The sequence below is a fragment of the Sitophilus oryzae genome, unplaced genomic scaffold (genome assembly GCF_002938485.1).
Source record: "Sitophilus oryzae breed Bouriz unplaced genomic scaffold, Soryzae_2.0 scaffold_497_pilon_pilon, whole genome shotgun sequence".
In the NCBI taxonomy this organism is placed as follows: Eukaryota; Metazoa; Arthropoda; class Insecta; order Coleoptera; family Curculionidae; genus Sitophilus; species Sitophilus oryzae.
Window position 1 is genome coordinate 1571615 of NW_022147081.1, and position 15206 is coordinate 1586820.

The window sequence follows — 15206 nt, forward strand, 5'->3', positions numbered from 1 at the left end:
ACTGACGATGGCTGGATAAAATTGTAATATCCCTAGACTTTTCCGGTGTCTGTATTTCATATAACAAGGACTATATCAACGAAAAGCCTGAAAAATCATACGAAAGTTACCCCGGTTTACGGTTTTTTTTAAAGAAATGAAAATCTTGATTGGGTAATTTTCACGGACACATTTTCACGACGGATAAAAACAAAGTGTGAAAACCCCGATATACGGATTTAGTTAATCCATTTGCGTTTGCAGTTCCGTTTAGAGATACACGAGGCCAGGGGTTGTTGACAGAGGCGAAACATCAACAACAGCCACGACTTCGGTTCGCACACTCCTCCGTAATCCCGATATTCGGAGAAGACCGGTATTGATCCCCTGTTGTACGAGCGGTCGAATACATAACGCGTATTCACTTAATTCGGTGCATTCATTAGAGGTTTACGGTCGGATGCAGAAATTATCAGGCGAGGTGGTACTGCGTATATTGAGTTGTTTGCTTATTGGACGATCCTTTTGTAATTTCACGTAATTAATGGCCAATTTGTGCGACGCGGTGTCTTTTGATGAAAGGCTGAGTGGTAAAGTTTGGTTGTTAGTAGAGAATGCAGTATTGATTTAATATGTGATAATAGACACAGATGCAAAAAAAACGCAACGGAAACTTTTTTCGTCAAAGTTAAAGTATTATATTTTTTTTTAATTTTAGACCAATTTTCATAATTTTTTTGAAAAACTGTATATAAATTTATCGACTTTAAAGCTTTATTCAGAACCTCACAGAACTACTAGTGGAATAAAATAGTGCTTTGAATTACACTTTATACATTTTAGTTTACGATCATTTACAATGTCTAAAACCACAATTAAAATCTTTGAATAAGAAGACTAAGGAAGGAGCAGAATGCTATCCACATATATTCATGCATGGTGGGCGAAAAAAGGACTCTAGGGTGGGGATCCTTGTCAGTTCTGTTTGACGATTCATTTGACACATTTGAATTTGATTTAAAATTTTGTGGATTTCTCAGTCTTTACGGAGCTTACTTAATGTTATTTATTATTTATTCTACTACTGATAGTTGTATAAAGGTAGTAAATCTAGATGGAAATTGTGGCAGAACTTAAATTAACAGTGACATTATCGCGATTTATCGAAAAAGACTCTAAAATAGTTGGTTTTGTAGCGTGCGGTAGATCTCGGCAAAAATCGAGTGAAATAATGGAACAACTTTTCGCTAGTAAGTGACTATATAATATACATACGTGTAGTAAACCGATCATTTATGAAATTCACTTAAATTAACTAATTATATATTTTTTCTTGCATTTTTGCTTTTATTTACTACTTGTCCAAGATTGGATGTTAAAGAATTTACGTCAATTGATACGTCAATTTGACTTACCTGCTTCAGTAGCGTATCGGAGGCTTATGTTTATAAATAATTGTTATAACTTATCTATTTTTATTAGAATTTTATATTTTTTATAACAATTTTAATAACCACCAACATTTATTCACAACGTAAAATAAAAAAAAATATTGAGTCTACCCCACGTCTACCCTACATCATAGTTTTACATTTTTTAAATAAAATTAGAACGGCACTGATAAACCGGAATTTAAGTCGGCCATATTTGAGGCCCATCGCGGTGGACCTAAGATTTTTGATATGCTCCTTCCTTTAAAATTAATAGAATATCCTAGCAACAGCTTCCGGTAATCAGTTGTATGCATAGAGAAAGCCTAATATTTAGTTTATAAAACAATAAACTTTCGATTTCTAACCACAATTTTCTCTTGACGGAAGATAATCAAAGGCCAAAATGACATTTCTCTCAAATTTTGAAGTAAAATTAGTGGAAAAGTTAAAGGTTTGATAACTTTTTCTACTAATTGAAAATTTCTACCACTAATTTTGACGTTCTGAAATTAAAGGAACAAACTTCTAGGCTAATTAAAACCACTAATTTATTTCACTAATTGCGAGGTTCTGAATGAAGCTTAATTCGTAAACTAAGTTTTGTATAAACTTTAGTATTGGGCTTTATTATACAGGGTTTATCGAATGGTTGTTTTTTACCTTAACTTTAAAACACTCTGTGCAATAATTCCGTGTGCAAATTTTCCTAAAATGTTGTTTTTCTGTCAGAACCATGTTTCCTGAGCATTTTGTTTTTTGTGTCATGTCAACACATGCCTTGGTTAATTTTTAAGAGGTAAATGAACTTTCCACCAACAATTTGCAATTTTCTCAATTGCAAATTATCATTACTTTTTGATGTTATTTTTCACGATGAGGTTGCTTTGGTGACTATTATCTTCTTCTTAAAGTGCCTATCCTCTATGGATGTTGGCTAGCACATTGGTCCATATTACTTTGTTCACTGCCGTTCTGAACAAAGCTGTTGACGTCATTCCGGTCCGTGTTCGTAGATTTCGCAGCCACGATATTCGACTGCGTCCCGCTGATCTTCTGCCTTCTATTTTCCCCTGCAGTATGAGTTGGAGTAGGCGGTATTTCTCGTTCCGCATGATGTGTCCGAAGTATTCCAGTTTTCTGCGTTTGACATTCACCAGAAACTCCAACTCCTTGTTGATGTGGTGTAGTACAATCTCATTTGACACGCAATGCACCCACGAAATCCTAAGCATGCGCCGATGGCACCACATCTCAAATGCATCCACACGCTTGCATGCTGCGTCGGTAAGGTTCCACGCCTCTGCTCCATACAGAAGGGTTGAGAGCACGTAGCATCTTAGAATTCTGATTCTAGTGCGGACATTGACTATTATCGTAACGTCATATTACGCAGCATTGGATACTCTATATTAAATTAGAAAAACGTTAACGATATTAAAGAAAAAATCTGTAATAATCACAAGTATACAAACAGAAAAGAAACTTATAAAAAAGGCCCCAATACTTTGTATTGCCTCCCTTGGTTGTTATAACTGTCTATATACGTCCGTTTCGTATGCTGCATATATCATATTCCGTTATATTTTTTCATTCTTCTTTAAGGACCAAGCGATCGAAGTTCATTTAATGAAGCTAGTACCGCTTCCTGACCTCTAGCCCTCCTGTCAAGCAATTTCCAAACTTCGAACATACTGGGCAGTTCATAGTAGTTTATAGTTCACAATAATCACCAAAACCACCTCTCATATTAAAAAATAACATCAAAAAGAGATGATAATTGAAAAATTGAAGTGTTGGTGGCAAGTTCATTTCCCTCCTAAAAATTGATCCAAAAAACAAAATGCTCAGGAGACATAGTTCTAACCGAAAAATAATGCTTTAAGAAAATACGCTAACAAAATTATGGCACAGGATGTTTTAAAGTTAAGGAATTTCCACATAAGATCCATACTTATTTTATCCGTCGTGATATCACACCTGTTTGAAATTTGATGGACTGTGAGCTCGAAAAAAATTACCTAATCAAAATATTCATTAAGAGTTTTGTTTCAATTAAAATTTATTTTAAAGGAGAATTTTTAAGCAAAGTATAAGAAAATTTTATCATAATTTTGTCTGATACGATATCCACGACATTATCAATCAGAGTATTCAACTAAGAAAAAAGTTTTTACATCTATTATTAAATTTACTGGTAACAAAAACAGAAAGCTTTTAACAATTTGCCCTATATATCCAGCTGTATTTATACAGTCTTTGTTGAACCCTTAACTCAACTTTTAAGGTCTATTGAAGAGCAAACGTTCACCAGTCCCTTTATTGACCTATCCCAAATGCTTTTAGACCCTTAAAAGTTAACGCGATACTAATATTTAATTTTCCGTAATTATCTAGAGCACAACTTCTGCTGTGTTATGTTTTAATTTTCATTTTATTTAGTTAGTTTTATCAAACAATAAATGCATTTGTCGTTATTAGATTAGACTTTTCAGGTAGCCATTGACTTATTCCACTGTGAGCTGTTCGAATCTATTGTGGTTCTCTTCTGATTTCTAGGTGACACTCTACAGACCTATTATTTTCAAAAAGTCTATTGGAGACTATATACTTGGAGACTGAATTTTTCGAATAGCTTTTTGCCAATGTCCTATCATTGCCTAATATAAAGAACCTCCCATTTTCCGGGCATTGACAAAAAACGAGTTATGTCGTTTCTTCTTGAGATTGACAAAATCTGTATATTGTTTCCTTCTTTAATCCCATCAGCTTTAAATGCCTATTAAGCTTACTGCTATAATAGGTGAGCCACTACAGTTTTGATAGTCTTCTAGTTTGTTTTTATTCATCATAATTATCATCATCATCATCATGATTTTCAGCTTATTCAACCATTTCCAATTGTGATGTAGACACATATTTGGATGCACTCTTTGTAGTTGGGCCCATTGGTTGTCTATTGTTGGCTGTTTGTCTAAGTTATCCCTGCTAATTTCCCAATATCATGGTCCCATCTCAGGTTCAGTTTTTTTCTATGTCTCTGAAAAATTGGTCACATGGTCCAGAACATGGTCATTTGGTCGCCATATTTAAAAATGGCTGCCAAATTCTAAAAAAAAATGTTTTTACTATATTTCCGTAAAAAGTGCTCCGATTTTGCATTTTTAAAGATCAACTTACTCCTCTTATGAAGAAAAAAATTGTAATTAATTTACTGACAATTTTATTAGTTATTGAGATACTTTTAACATTTCCACTTAGCGGAGGAATTTGGAATATTTTCTTTAATTTTATTGAAATTACACATTCTTGTGAGTAATTTCAGGCGATTACAACACACCACTTCCTGTGGATTTTGACGCTTACTGGGTCTCCTGACAAAACAAAGAATTATTGCAGTCATAATTTGTTGATTGGGTATTCCGGAAAAAAGATTCTGTCACTGCATCTATTCCCATTTACCTGGGTGGCGTTGTTAAAGATGGTCAGCCAAGGTGTTTCAGTATAAAGAATGGCCGAATTGAAGAAGAACGTAAGTTGGAATCTGATCATGAAGAAGCGGATGACACTGACTTCTCACATGACACTGACTACAAACGTAAAGAACGTAGTTATTTGTTCTACCGATACTGATGGTTTTGTTAGTGCACTTTACCACTGCTTTACTTGCAGTAGTTGAAAAGTGTAGGACTTAAAGAGCTTTACGTTGCTTTTAGAGTAGGAAAAACGTTGCGGTATATTCCTCTTCACTCGTTTGATGGCAGATTACCACTTGATGTTTTAACAGCTTTACCTGCTATTCATTCTTTAACCGGTTGGTTGCGATACTACAAGCAAGGTTAGTACAAAATTAGCAGCTCTGAAAGTAGCAAAATCGTATGCTGAAAAGCTCTTGTTAGAATTTGGTAAAGAGTCATTAAATGAAGAAATGGAAGCAGAAGAATTTTTGGTTCGTGCACTTTCATCAAACTTGAGTACAATGGATAAGTTGCGTTTCCATCAGTTCCATCATAAAAATTACAAAACTTTCAAAAAGATTTGGCCCCTACTTCAAGATTTGGCCCCGTCTTCACATAAAACAGAGCTACTTGCAATGCTACAAATGGACTCATGCTTTGGAACCATGTGAAAAACTTAATCCGTTGAACTATGGTTACATAGAAAAAGATGGTATTTTGATTCCACAAGTAACAGACGACCCAAAGGACCCTGAAGACTTTCCTAGCCTATGTAGTTGCTAGATGTATTTCAGAGAAATAATGTGTTGCGACTTTTGTAAATGTAAAAGTAGTGTTTTAGACCAATGCAAGAGCCCTCATACATAAGTTAGTAAGTTTTCTGCTTAAACATCTAAATTTTTTGCATTTGAAAAGAAAAATTATACTTGTAGTAAAAACGCGGCATTGTTCCTTATTTTTAAATTATACTTTCCTCAAAAGAACTACAGTTAAAAAATATGTATTCACAAAATTTGTTTGCGGTCAAAAAATGAGTATAATAACCTTTAAAACTAAAATCCCGACCGTTTGTTAGGAAAATATTAAAATATATAAGACATCTTTAAATATGACGATTAAACGACAACGATCTGGAGCATGTGACCAGTTGGTTTTTAAGCTCTTATACATATTTAATAAAACGCCGCAAAAAAACTTAGGGGACATATAACTGCACACAAGACATGGGCTAGCGCCCGCACTATCTTTAGATAGAGTGGCATTCTAGATTTGAGTATGATTGAGTTTCTTCTATAAGTACTCCATGCTAACTTAATTCTTCTGTTGATTTCTAGCAGTAGATATATTTTTAGATTGTTTTTATGAATAAATTATAAATCAAACAAGCACAAAAGCAAATTGAAAAACTAATAAATATTTTAAACAAGACTCTCTAAAACTAATCTTCTTAGATAATCTCTAATATTTAAGTGGCTAATCCAAAAGCCATACAGTGAATTTCCACCTACGTAAGGCAGTAAATACTTGAGACTGTTGAACTTTCAATAAGATTCTGATCGTATCGCGTAGAATAAACAACTTTCGTTTGACCTTTTCATCTTCAACTTAACCCTATCTCTGTTAGATGAGCGATGCTTGCAACGTAAACCGACGTCTCGAGATAAATTGGCGTTAAAGGTTTTTACTTACGTGGTGCGGAAAGCAATAAGTAAACAGAAACCAGGCGAAGAAATTGGAGAAATATCCAGTAGACAAAAAAAGCACCATGTCTGACTGTTAAAAAAAGTAATGTAGGTGTCTTTTAATTCAAATATATAAACCGATATTTTCTATAAATTACAAATATAAAAATCTCTATTTTATTAATACTATTATAAATACTTTTATGTTTCACGGTATGAATAATAAACAGGGTGAGACATTTGTAAGTGTACATGTTTTAAGAGTGTGGGCTATTTCAATCCAGAAATATGATGAATGATTTTTTGACGAAAAAATAAATTTGATAATTTTGTGTATTTTCTATTTATGGAAAGTAAGTATGTATATTAATTTTTATTCAAAAAACATAATATTGATAATATGGCAACACAGGTATATTTGATATCAATTAAACTTTTAGTTACGTAATCGAGAGCGCGATTTTTAAATTCATTGTTGGCAACGATGGACATATTCGGCGCCGGGCTGACTAACTGGAATTTAAATTTCCCGCTGGGGATTTAGGTGGTAGCTCTGCTGTAAAAAGTGTCAAGTTGCGAAATTTATTTATTTACTTACTGACATTGTCATTAGTTTTGACATTTTAGTTTTGTATTACGAGTTTTAGGTATAAATAAATAGCGTTCAGAACTTTTTTTCCTTTTTTAGATGCTTTTGATACTACAGCTTAAAAATGTTTACTAGCAGATATTGCAGTCGAACATTGTTCTTTTTAGAACCTCTTTGAGCTCGAAGTATACAAGATAACTTAATAGCCGTAAAAAAGTCATCGCAACTTAATTAGAATATTTTGAACGGGAAAGCGGTAGTAATTGCCCTCTATGTCCCTTAAGTGCGGTTAAGAGTTTTGTTGAGTTATTAGATTAGACTAGGTTTTTCAGGTAGCCATTGACTTATTCCACTGTGAGCTTTTCGAATCTATTGTGGTTCTCTTCTGATTTCTAGGTGACGCTCTACAGACCTATTATTTTCAAAAAGTCTATTGGAGACTATATACTTGGCGACTGAATTTTTCGAATAGCTTTTTGCCAATGTCGTATTATTGCCTAATATAAAGAACCTTCCATTTTCCGGGCATTGACAAAAAACGAGTTATGTCGTTTCTTCTTGAGATTGACAAAATCTGTGCATGGTTTCGTTCTTTAATCCCATCAGCTTTAAATGTCTATTAAACTTACTGCTATAATAGGTGAGCCACTACAGTTTTGATAGTCTTCTAGTTTTTATTCATCACAATTATCATCATCATCATGATTTTCAGCTTATTCAACCATTTCCAATTATGATGTAGACACATATTTAGATGCACTCTTTGTAGTTGGGCCCATTGGTTGTATATTGTTGGCTATGTTTGTCTAAGTTATCCCTGCTAATTTCCCAATATCATGGTCCCATCTCAGGTTCAGTTTTTTTCTAATAGAGCGCGATTTTTAAATTCATTGTTGGCAACGATGGACATATTCGGCGCCGGGCTGACTAACTGGAATTTAAATTTCCCGCTGGGGATTTAGGTGGTAGCTCTGCTGTAAAAAGTGTCAAGTTGCGAAATTTATTTATTGACTTACTGACATTGTCATTAGTTTTGACATTTTAGTTTTGTATTACGAGTTTTAGGTATAAATAAATAGCGTTCAGAACTTTTTTTCCTTTTTTAGATGCTTTTGATACTACAGCTTAAAAATGTTTACTAGCAGATATTGCAGTCGAACATTGTTCTTTTTAGAACCTCTTTGAGCTCGAAGTATACAAGATAACTTAATAGCCGTAAAAAAGTCATCGCAACTTAATTAGAATATTTTGAACGGGAAAGCGGTAGTAATTGCCCTCTACGTCCCTTAAATGCGGTTAAGAGTTTTGTTGATGTAAATAATAACTGTTTATATATTTAATTTTTATTTTCTGTGCCGGTCAAGCTTAATCACGTGACTAAAAGTTTACTTAATATGAGGTATAGTAGATTAAATTTAGACAAACCAAAAGACATAAAAATTCCAGGGGTTTTCAAAATTTTAGTAGTAATTTTTTTTCAAATAAAATAAATCAGGAATTTTATACTTGAAAAAACGGTAACCAGAAAATATGTTCCTTTTATTGAGGTCTACCAGTCCTGTATATTTACTTAAAATTCGCCCTGTATAAATAATTATTGATTTATATATTTTTTGATAAATTGAAATGGATATATATTCCAATATTTTGTTTTTAATAATATAATATGTTACAGATAATATATGAGAATAGGTAGTTATCTATCTTTTATACCCCTAAGTGATAAGGGTGGTCCACCCCAATTTTTATGATGTGGTATCAAACAAAGGTGTCAAAGGTATCAAAGGTGCCCGGTGGCGTAGAGGTACAGGCTCTCCTCTACCAATCGCAAGGTAGTGGGTTCGAATTCCACACCATTCGGCATTTCATCAGCCGACTATTTTTATTAAAATAAAAATGGTTTGGGTACCTAGGTCGACTCAGCCCTAAATGAGTACTTGGAATTCACAATCCTGAGGTAATAATAGGCGGTTGAAGTGTAGTGCTAGCCACATTACCTTCCTTGTATACCGAACGGTTCCTTGCTACTCCCAAGGCGTTAAACTAATACGAGAGCTATTATTATTATTATATCAAAAATTCATACAACCCTAAATTTTCACCTTTCTACCATCAACCCCATATTTTTTAATAGCGTTATTTGTAATTCAATAATTTTCAACCTCGTGAATAAAAATTATTGTTGTCCCATAAATAAATATTTATATGGCAAAACAACGTTTACCGGGTCGGCTGTTTAAATTATAAAATCAATTAGTAATAAAAATAGTTATATAAGAAATTACACTGATTGTCACAATTTGCCTGGATATGATTACCGGCTTCTTGAAATTAGATGACATTAAAATATATATGCAAAAAAAACTAGTTTTGTGTTATTTTAACTAACTGTTTGAAGACATATTATGTATTAAATATATTTTTAAAGAAAATGGATAACAAAATATGTATTTTAAATTACCTTATGAATCCAAGTTGTTACTGTTAAAAACACGTACTCCAGCAAAAGTATATCACACTATATATTTTTACACTGTTTCAAGACACTTATAGTTAAAATATACCCTGTTGTTTTACACATACGTTTAATATATCCTTAACAAAAATTCTTCTAACCTCTGTTTATGACTGAAGCCGACAAAGTAATCACGAAAATTCGCACTAACTACATTTCGACCGGCTGTTCGTGACGGATTTCGATCATTCTCCGGTTATTCGGTCGAATCTCTGAGATGTCAGATCGCGAGAACGTGTCCGATATATAATAATAATAAATGAAAGACCGCGCACGCGTGTGAGCGGGGCGACGTTTTCCCGATCCCGTACGCGCGCTACTGAAGCTCCGTGTGCGTCCCGGACCGCGGCGACCGCCGAAAGGACACTAGCGAGTACGCGATTTGGCCGCGGGCGGCGCCGTGGTCGTTTGCAAAAATCGTTACTTTGCGCGCAGGAACTTTGGCGGGCTGTGCTGTTGCAAATTTATCGTTTAAAGTGCGCCAACGATTGATTATAATCGACGACGTATGCTTCTCCCATTTGCTCTCTACTCAAGCCCCGACCGACGCCACGTAAAGATAAGAAAGTACTGTTTTTTGGATCCTTATAGTATACAGGGTGGTCCGAATTTTATTCGGGATACTTTGGCAACATATTTCTGCAGATAAAAATAAGTAAAATAAATTTATGTCCTAAAATGGGGCTTTGTTTTAGTCTTCTGGAAATGCAGGGTGTAGAAATTTCATTTTTATTTCTATTATTTCAAATTGATTTCTGAACTACACTTGCCTGCATAGAAATCGGCCCAAGGCAAACTTTTGAAGCTAACTATATATTTTTTAGAATATATTTGTCAGATTAAGAAAAAATTATTACTGTTTGAAAGACAATTTTATATTCTTTGAAAATAGTTTAGAGATATTAATTTGTATTTCGGTTTCTTTGGATTAAAATTATTAAATTAATGCATGAAACAAATTATCGTTTTTTATTACTAAGATGTATGCCATTATTTATTTATTTATTGATTGACAATTAACTAAAATAAATTTTCAATAATGGGTATGACCCCCTCTTGCTCTTACAACATCTCTCATACAGTTTGGCATAGATTCAATCAAGTTTGATATTGTTGCTTGCGGTATGTTAAGCCACTTTTTTTATACTGCAACAATGAGCTTTGAGATAGAGGTTGGGGCTCTTTGTCTAGTACGAATCCTTCGTTTTAGCTCATCCCATAAATATTCTATCGTATTTAAGTCTGGACTGCATGCTGGCCATTCCATAACCCGAAAACCGACTTCTAAAATGTAATCGTGTACAATTCTTGATGTGTGTGCTCTCGCATTGGCATGCATAAAAGTGAATTCGCTTCCAATGTAGTCGACGTAAGGTACCACATGAACTGCTAAAATCTCCTCAATATACCTAGCACCAGTTAAACCTCCTCTCCAATGCCGACGGTCGTCCCAACGGATAAAAACTGGGTCGGTTCGCGCAGTCATAGAAATTGTACCCCAGATCATGCAGAAACCACCACCATAAGCAATCCGCTCCTCAATGCAGCATTCTGCGAATCGCTCATCTGGCCTTTGGAACACTTTTCTTCTTCGGTCGCTACCATAGAGGCATATCCTGGTCTCATCTGAGAATAAAACACATTCCCATTGTTCTAGTGGCCAATTCAGATGTTCCGTGCAAAAGGCAGGCGTGTTTGACAATGAGCTGGGGTAAGTTTTGGACCAATTGCGGGTGTTTTGGGGGTCATGTTAGTTTCCTTCAATCTTCGTCTTACTGTCTTCTGACTAACAGTCACTGTTTTTCACGGAGCTGTTGTTGTATCTGAATAGCATTAAGATGCCGATTTCTTAATATTGTTGACATAACAAAGCGGTCATCACGATCCGTTGTATATCTCTTTCCACCAGTTCCAGGTCGCCTACGAAAGGATCGAGTCTCCTCATATCGTTCACACACTCTTCGAACCGCTCCGCGTGTCATATACAGTTGCCGAGCAACAGTTCTCTGTTTAAGTCATGTTTAAATCCATTTTCAATTAAAGCGATTACTTTGGCAGCTTTTTTCCGTGATGTATGCATTAAATTGAAACACTAATCAAACAATGAAACACAACAAATCAAACAATGAAAGAACAATGTGCAAATTTCGATTACAAAATAACAGTAAAGTAGTAATTGCAATATTTGATAAGTTTTTTATTCTTATTGTCACCACAACACAAATGCCTTTAATTGGTTTACCCGTTGCTACGCATATAAACGATAAGTACTTTGGATAAATTTATACTCATATTAAAGCATGTTAAATTGTCTGAAACAGCTCATATTTTTTTTCTTGGTCTGATAAATCGATTCTAAAAGATACATTTAAAGTCAAAAGTTTACAGTGGACCGATTTCTATGCATGCAAGTTTATAATATGTATTTGGATAAAATTTAGTATCTGGGTGTTTTTGATTATCAAATACATCTATAATTATACAGGGAGAGTCTTAAATAAGTGCACATATTTTCAGGGCTGAGAGATCTCGATACAAGAAACATATTTTCTCTATACTGTTTTTCAAATATGTCCAAAATAATCGAGTTATTTTGCATTGAAAAAAAAATTGCTTAAATTTTTAGGACCTCTGGATCTTTCGTGGGTTGTCTTTCTTGTAAATTGAATTTATCTATGTTGCCATATTACCAAGATTATGTGTTCTTTTTCTAAAATTTAAAAAAAGTTCCAAAAAAATTTTAGATAGTTTGTTTAATTCGAATTTTGGATAAAAAACACTTTCCTTTAATCTTAGATATATTCCTAACATTTAATTTTTTGAATTATCATAGCTCCATTTAGGAAATCCCATGTAAATTTTAATGGGGTCAATTATTGACTTCCCTAATTATTTTAGAGAATAATTCTATTTAGGTTTATTGAAGAGCACTAAAACCCACATTCAAAAGAATAACTTTAGATATTTTTATTAGCCCGGTTACGAGTTATCGCCGATTTCTTTTTAAATATTTCTCCTTTCTTATGGCCCTGTATTTACTTATGAGCACCAGTCAAGGTAAATGATAACTGTCAAATCAAGTTGTCATTTCAGAAATTTATCTATTTAGTGATGATTTAGTGCTTTATTATTATTATTAAAAACTTATACCATGCTCATACCTACATCGAAAATATTAGCCATGAATTAAGCTTGATTTTCATGCATCCGTTGTCCGACGATACGATGATACGATATTAATTTTATTGGTTGAATTTAAAGGTTTCGATTGGTTAACCGTTTCTAACCAATCGAAGTCTTTAAATTCAACCAATAAAATTAATATCGTATCATCGTATCGTCGGACAACGGATGCATGAAAATCAAGCTTTACACTACCGAAGAAAAAGTATTGATGATTAAATGGTATTATCAAGGAAATAGTTATCAAAAGGTGTCGGACATATTTGCTGCTCTGTATCCGAATAGACCGATACCTGGAAAATCTACAATCGCAAAGAATATCCAGAGATTTGAGACCAAGGGACCCTAATAAATAACTGCAGATGTGAAGCAAGACAGGAACAAAGAGAAGATGCAAGAAATGATACCGACTTCGAGGTTTTATTGTGCGTGGAAGAGAACGATGGAAAGATAAGCACAAGGAAACTTGAGGATGAAATAGGAATAGATCACACTAAAGCGTTTCGAAGTTTGAAACGACATAAGTACTATTCCTTCAAATATGAAAAGCTGGGGACGAAATACGGCGGCAGGCGTTTTGTTTTGATATGATGGAAAGAGCAAACACGGATAGGGAATTTTTAAAAAACACACGTTTACCTTAAATAATAAACCCAATGTTCAAATTAAATTAAATTAATAAATTGAATTTATCTATGTTGCCATATTACCAAGATTATGTGTTCTTTACCTAAAATTTAAAAAAAGTTCCAAAAAATTTTTAAATAGTTTGTTTAATTCGAATTTTGGATAAAAAACACTTTCCTTTAATCTTAGATATATTCCTAACATTTCATTTTTATTTGTTCGATACGACGAAGACCTCGATCTGTTATTGCTGCGAGAGGTGAACATATACGCTACTAAAATTATTATAAAATTATTGTTTATGTCAATAAAAGCAGCTCTGAAATGAGTACTTTACTTAAAAATGTGTAGCTCATAAAAAAATAGTGATAATGGGATAATTCAAAAAATGAAATGTTAGGAAGTAATCAAAGATTACATACAAAAAATTGTTTTTTATCCAAAATTCCAGTCTCATTTTTTCCACAGGGTGTTTTGAATTTATTGCAAAAAAACAACGTTTTGATTTACCCCAGTATAAACCCACTTAACCAAAAAATATAAACCATTAAAATAATAAAAAAATCATAATATTCGGATTACAAAATAAAAAGTTATGAAACATCAAAGATTTTGTGCCGGGGGGAGTATATTTGCACTCATTAAAGACTCACCCTGTATTTTTAATACAACACAAATTTATATTTCTCTAAATTCAATTTCATTCCACCCTCTTTTAATACACCTTTAAAAACTTTATTTTCACCGAAAAAATAGACAAAAACACATGTATAAACAAAGGGTCTCGAACATAATTAAAGGTTTCTAATAAACTTTACGCGATCATTTAGTTTATAGCCCACAATGGTGAAATCGAGAAGGCTGTAAACGAGAAGAGTTTATAGCAAGGAGACGTCCTTTAAATGCCTATTTTCATTAGTACGTTTTCACTCAGAGGTTGAATCATATTATCCTTCAACCGACTTGGTTTTTCGAGTCAAATTGTCGTTATGAATCGCATTTTGCAATTTGAAATAAACCATATTCAAAAATGTCAAAAGTTGACATATGATATGTCATTTTAATCAGAATTATTTTAAACTTATTTGAAAAACAGCAATAGGAAAATATATTTCTTTTGTAGAGATCTACCAGCTCTGAAAATATTTGCACTTGTTTCAAACTCACCCTGTACCAGTTAAAATTCTGGCAGTTATTTAACAGACCCTGTATATCCATATTATATATCGAGATATTCAGTACTTAATTTTGTCTCTGATATTTTCTTCCTTATCGTTTTTATTTATTGAGACTTGTACAGAAGTTTAGAATATGAATATCAGATACATGTAAAGCACAATTTCAGACAACATTCTAAGGATACGCTGGTTATATAGATACTTTTAAACTGCATCCATAGTGGATCGTGCTATGAATATTTAGTACATATTAGAGTAAGAATACACATAGGGCCTTAGTAGGAATATTTTTAGTATGTAGATGTTCCTTTGTATTTCTCTGATACTAAAGACTTATGTTTAGTTTTGCGATTGTTAATATACGTGTTTAAGCGTTTTTTCGAAAACTTGACCGTTTTTTAAATAAAAAATATTGTGATATTTAAGGGGTGGTTTCGCCCTCTTGGAACTGGAATTTCGAAAAATCCCTCCTTATCGAACCTCTACACCCTAGAATCAACCTGTATGCCAAAATTGAGCTTCTTACGTCGGGTGGTTTGAGCAGGATCGCGTGATTAATCAGTAT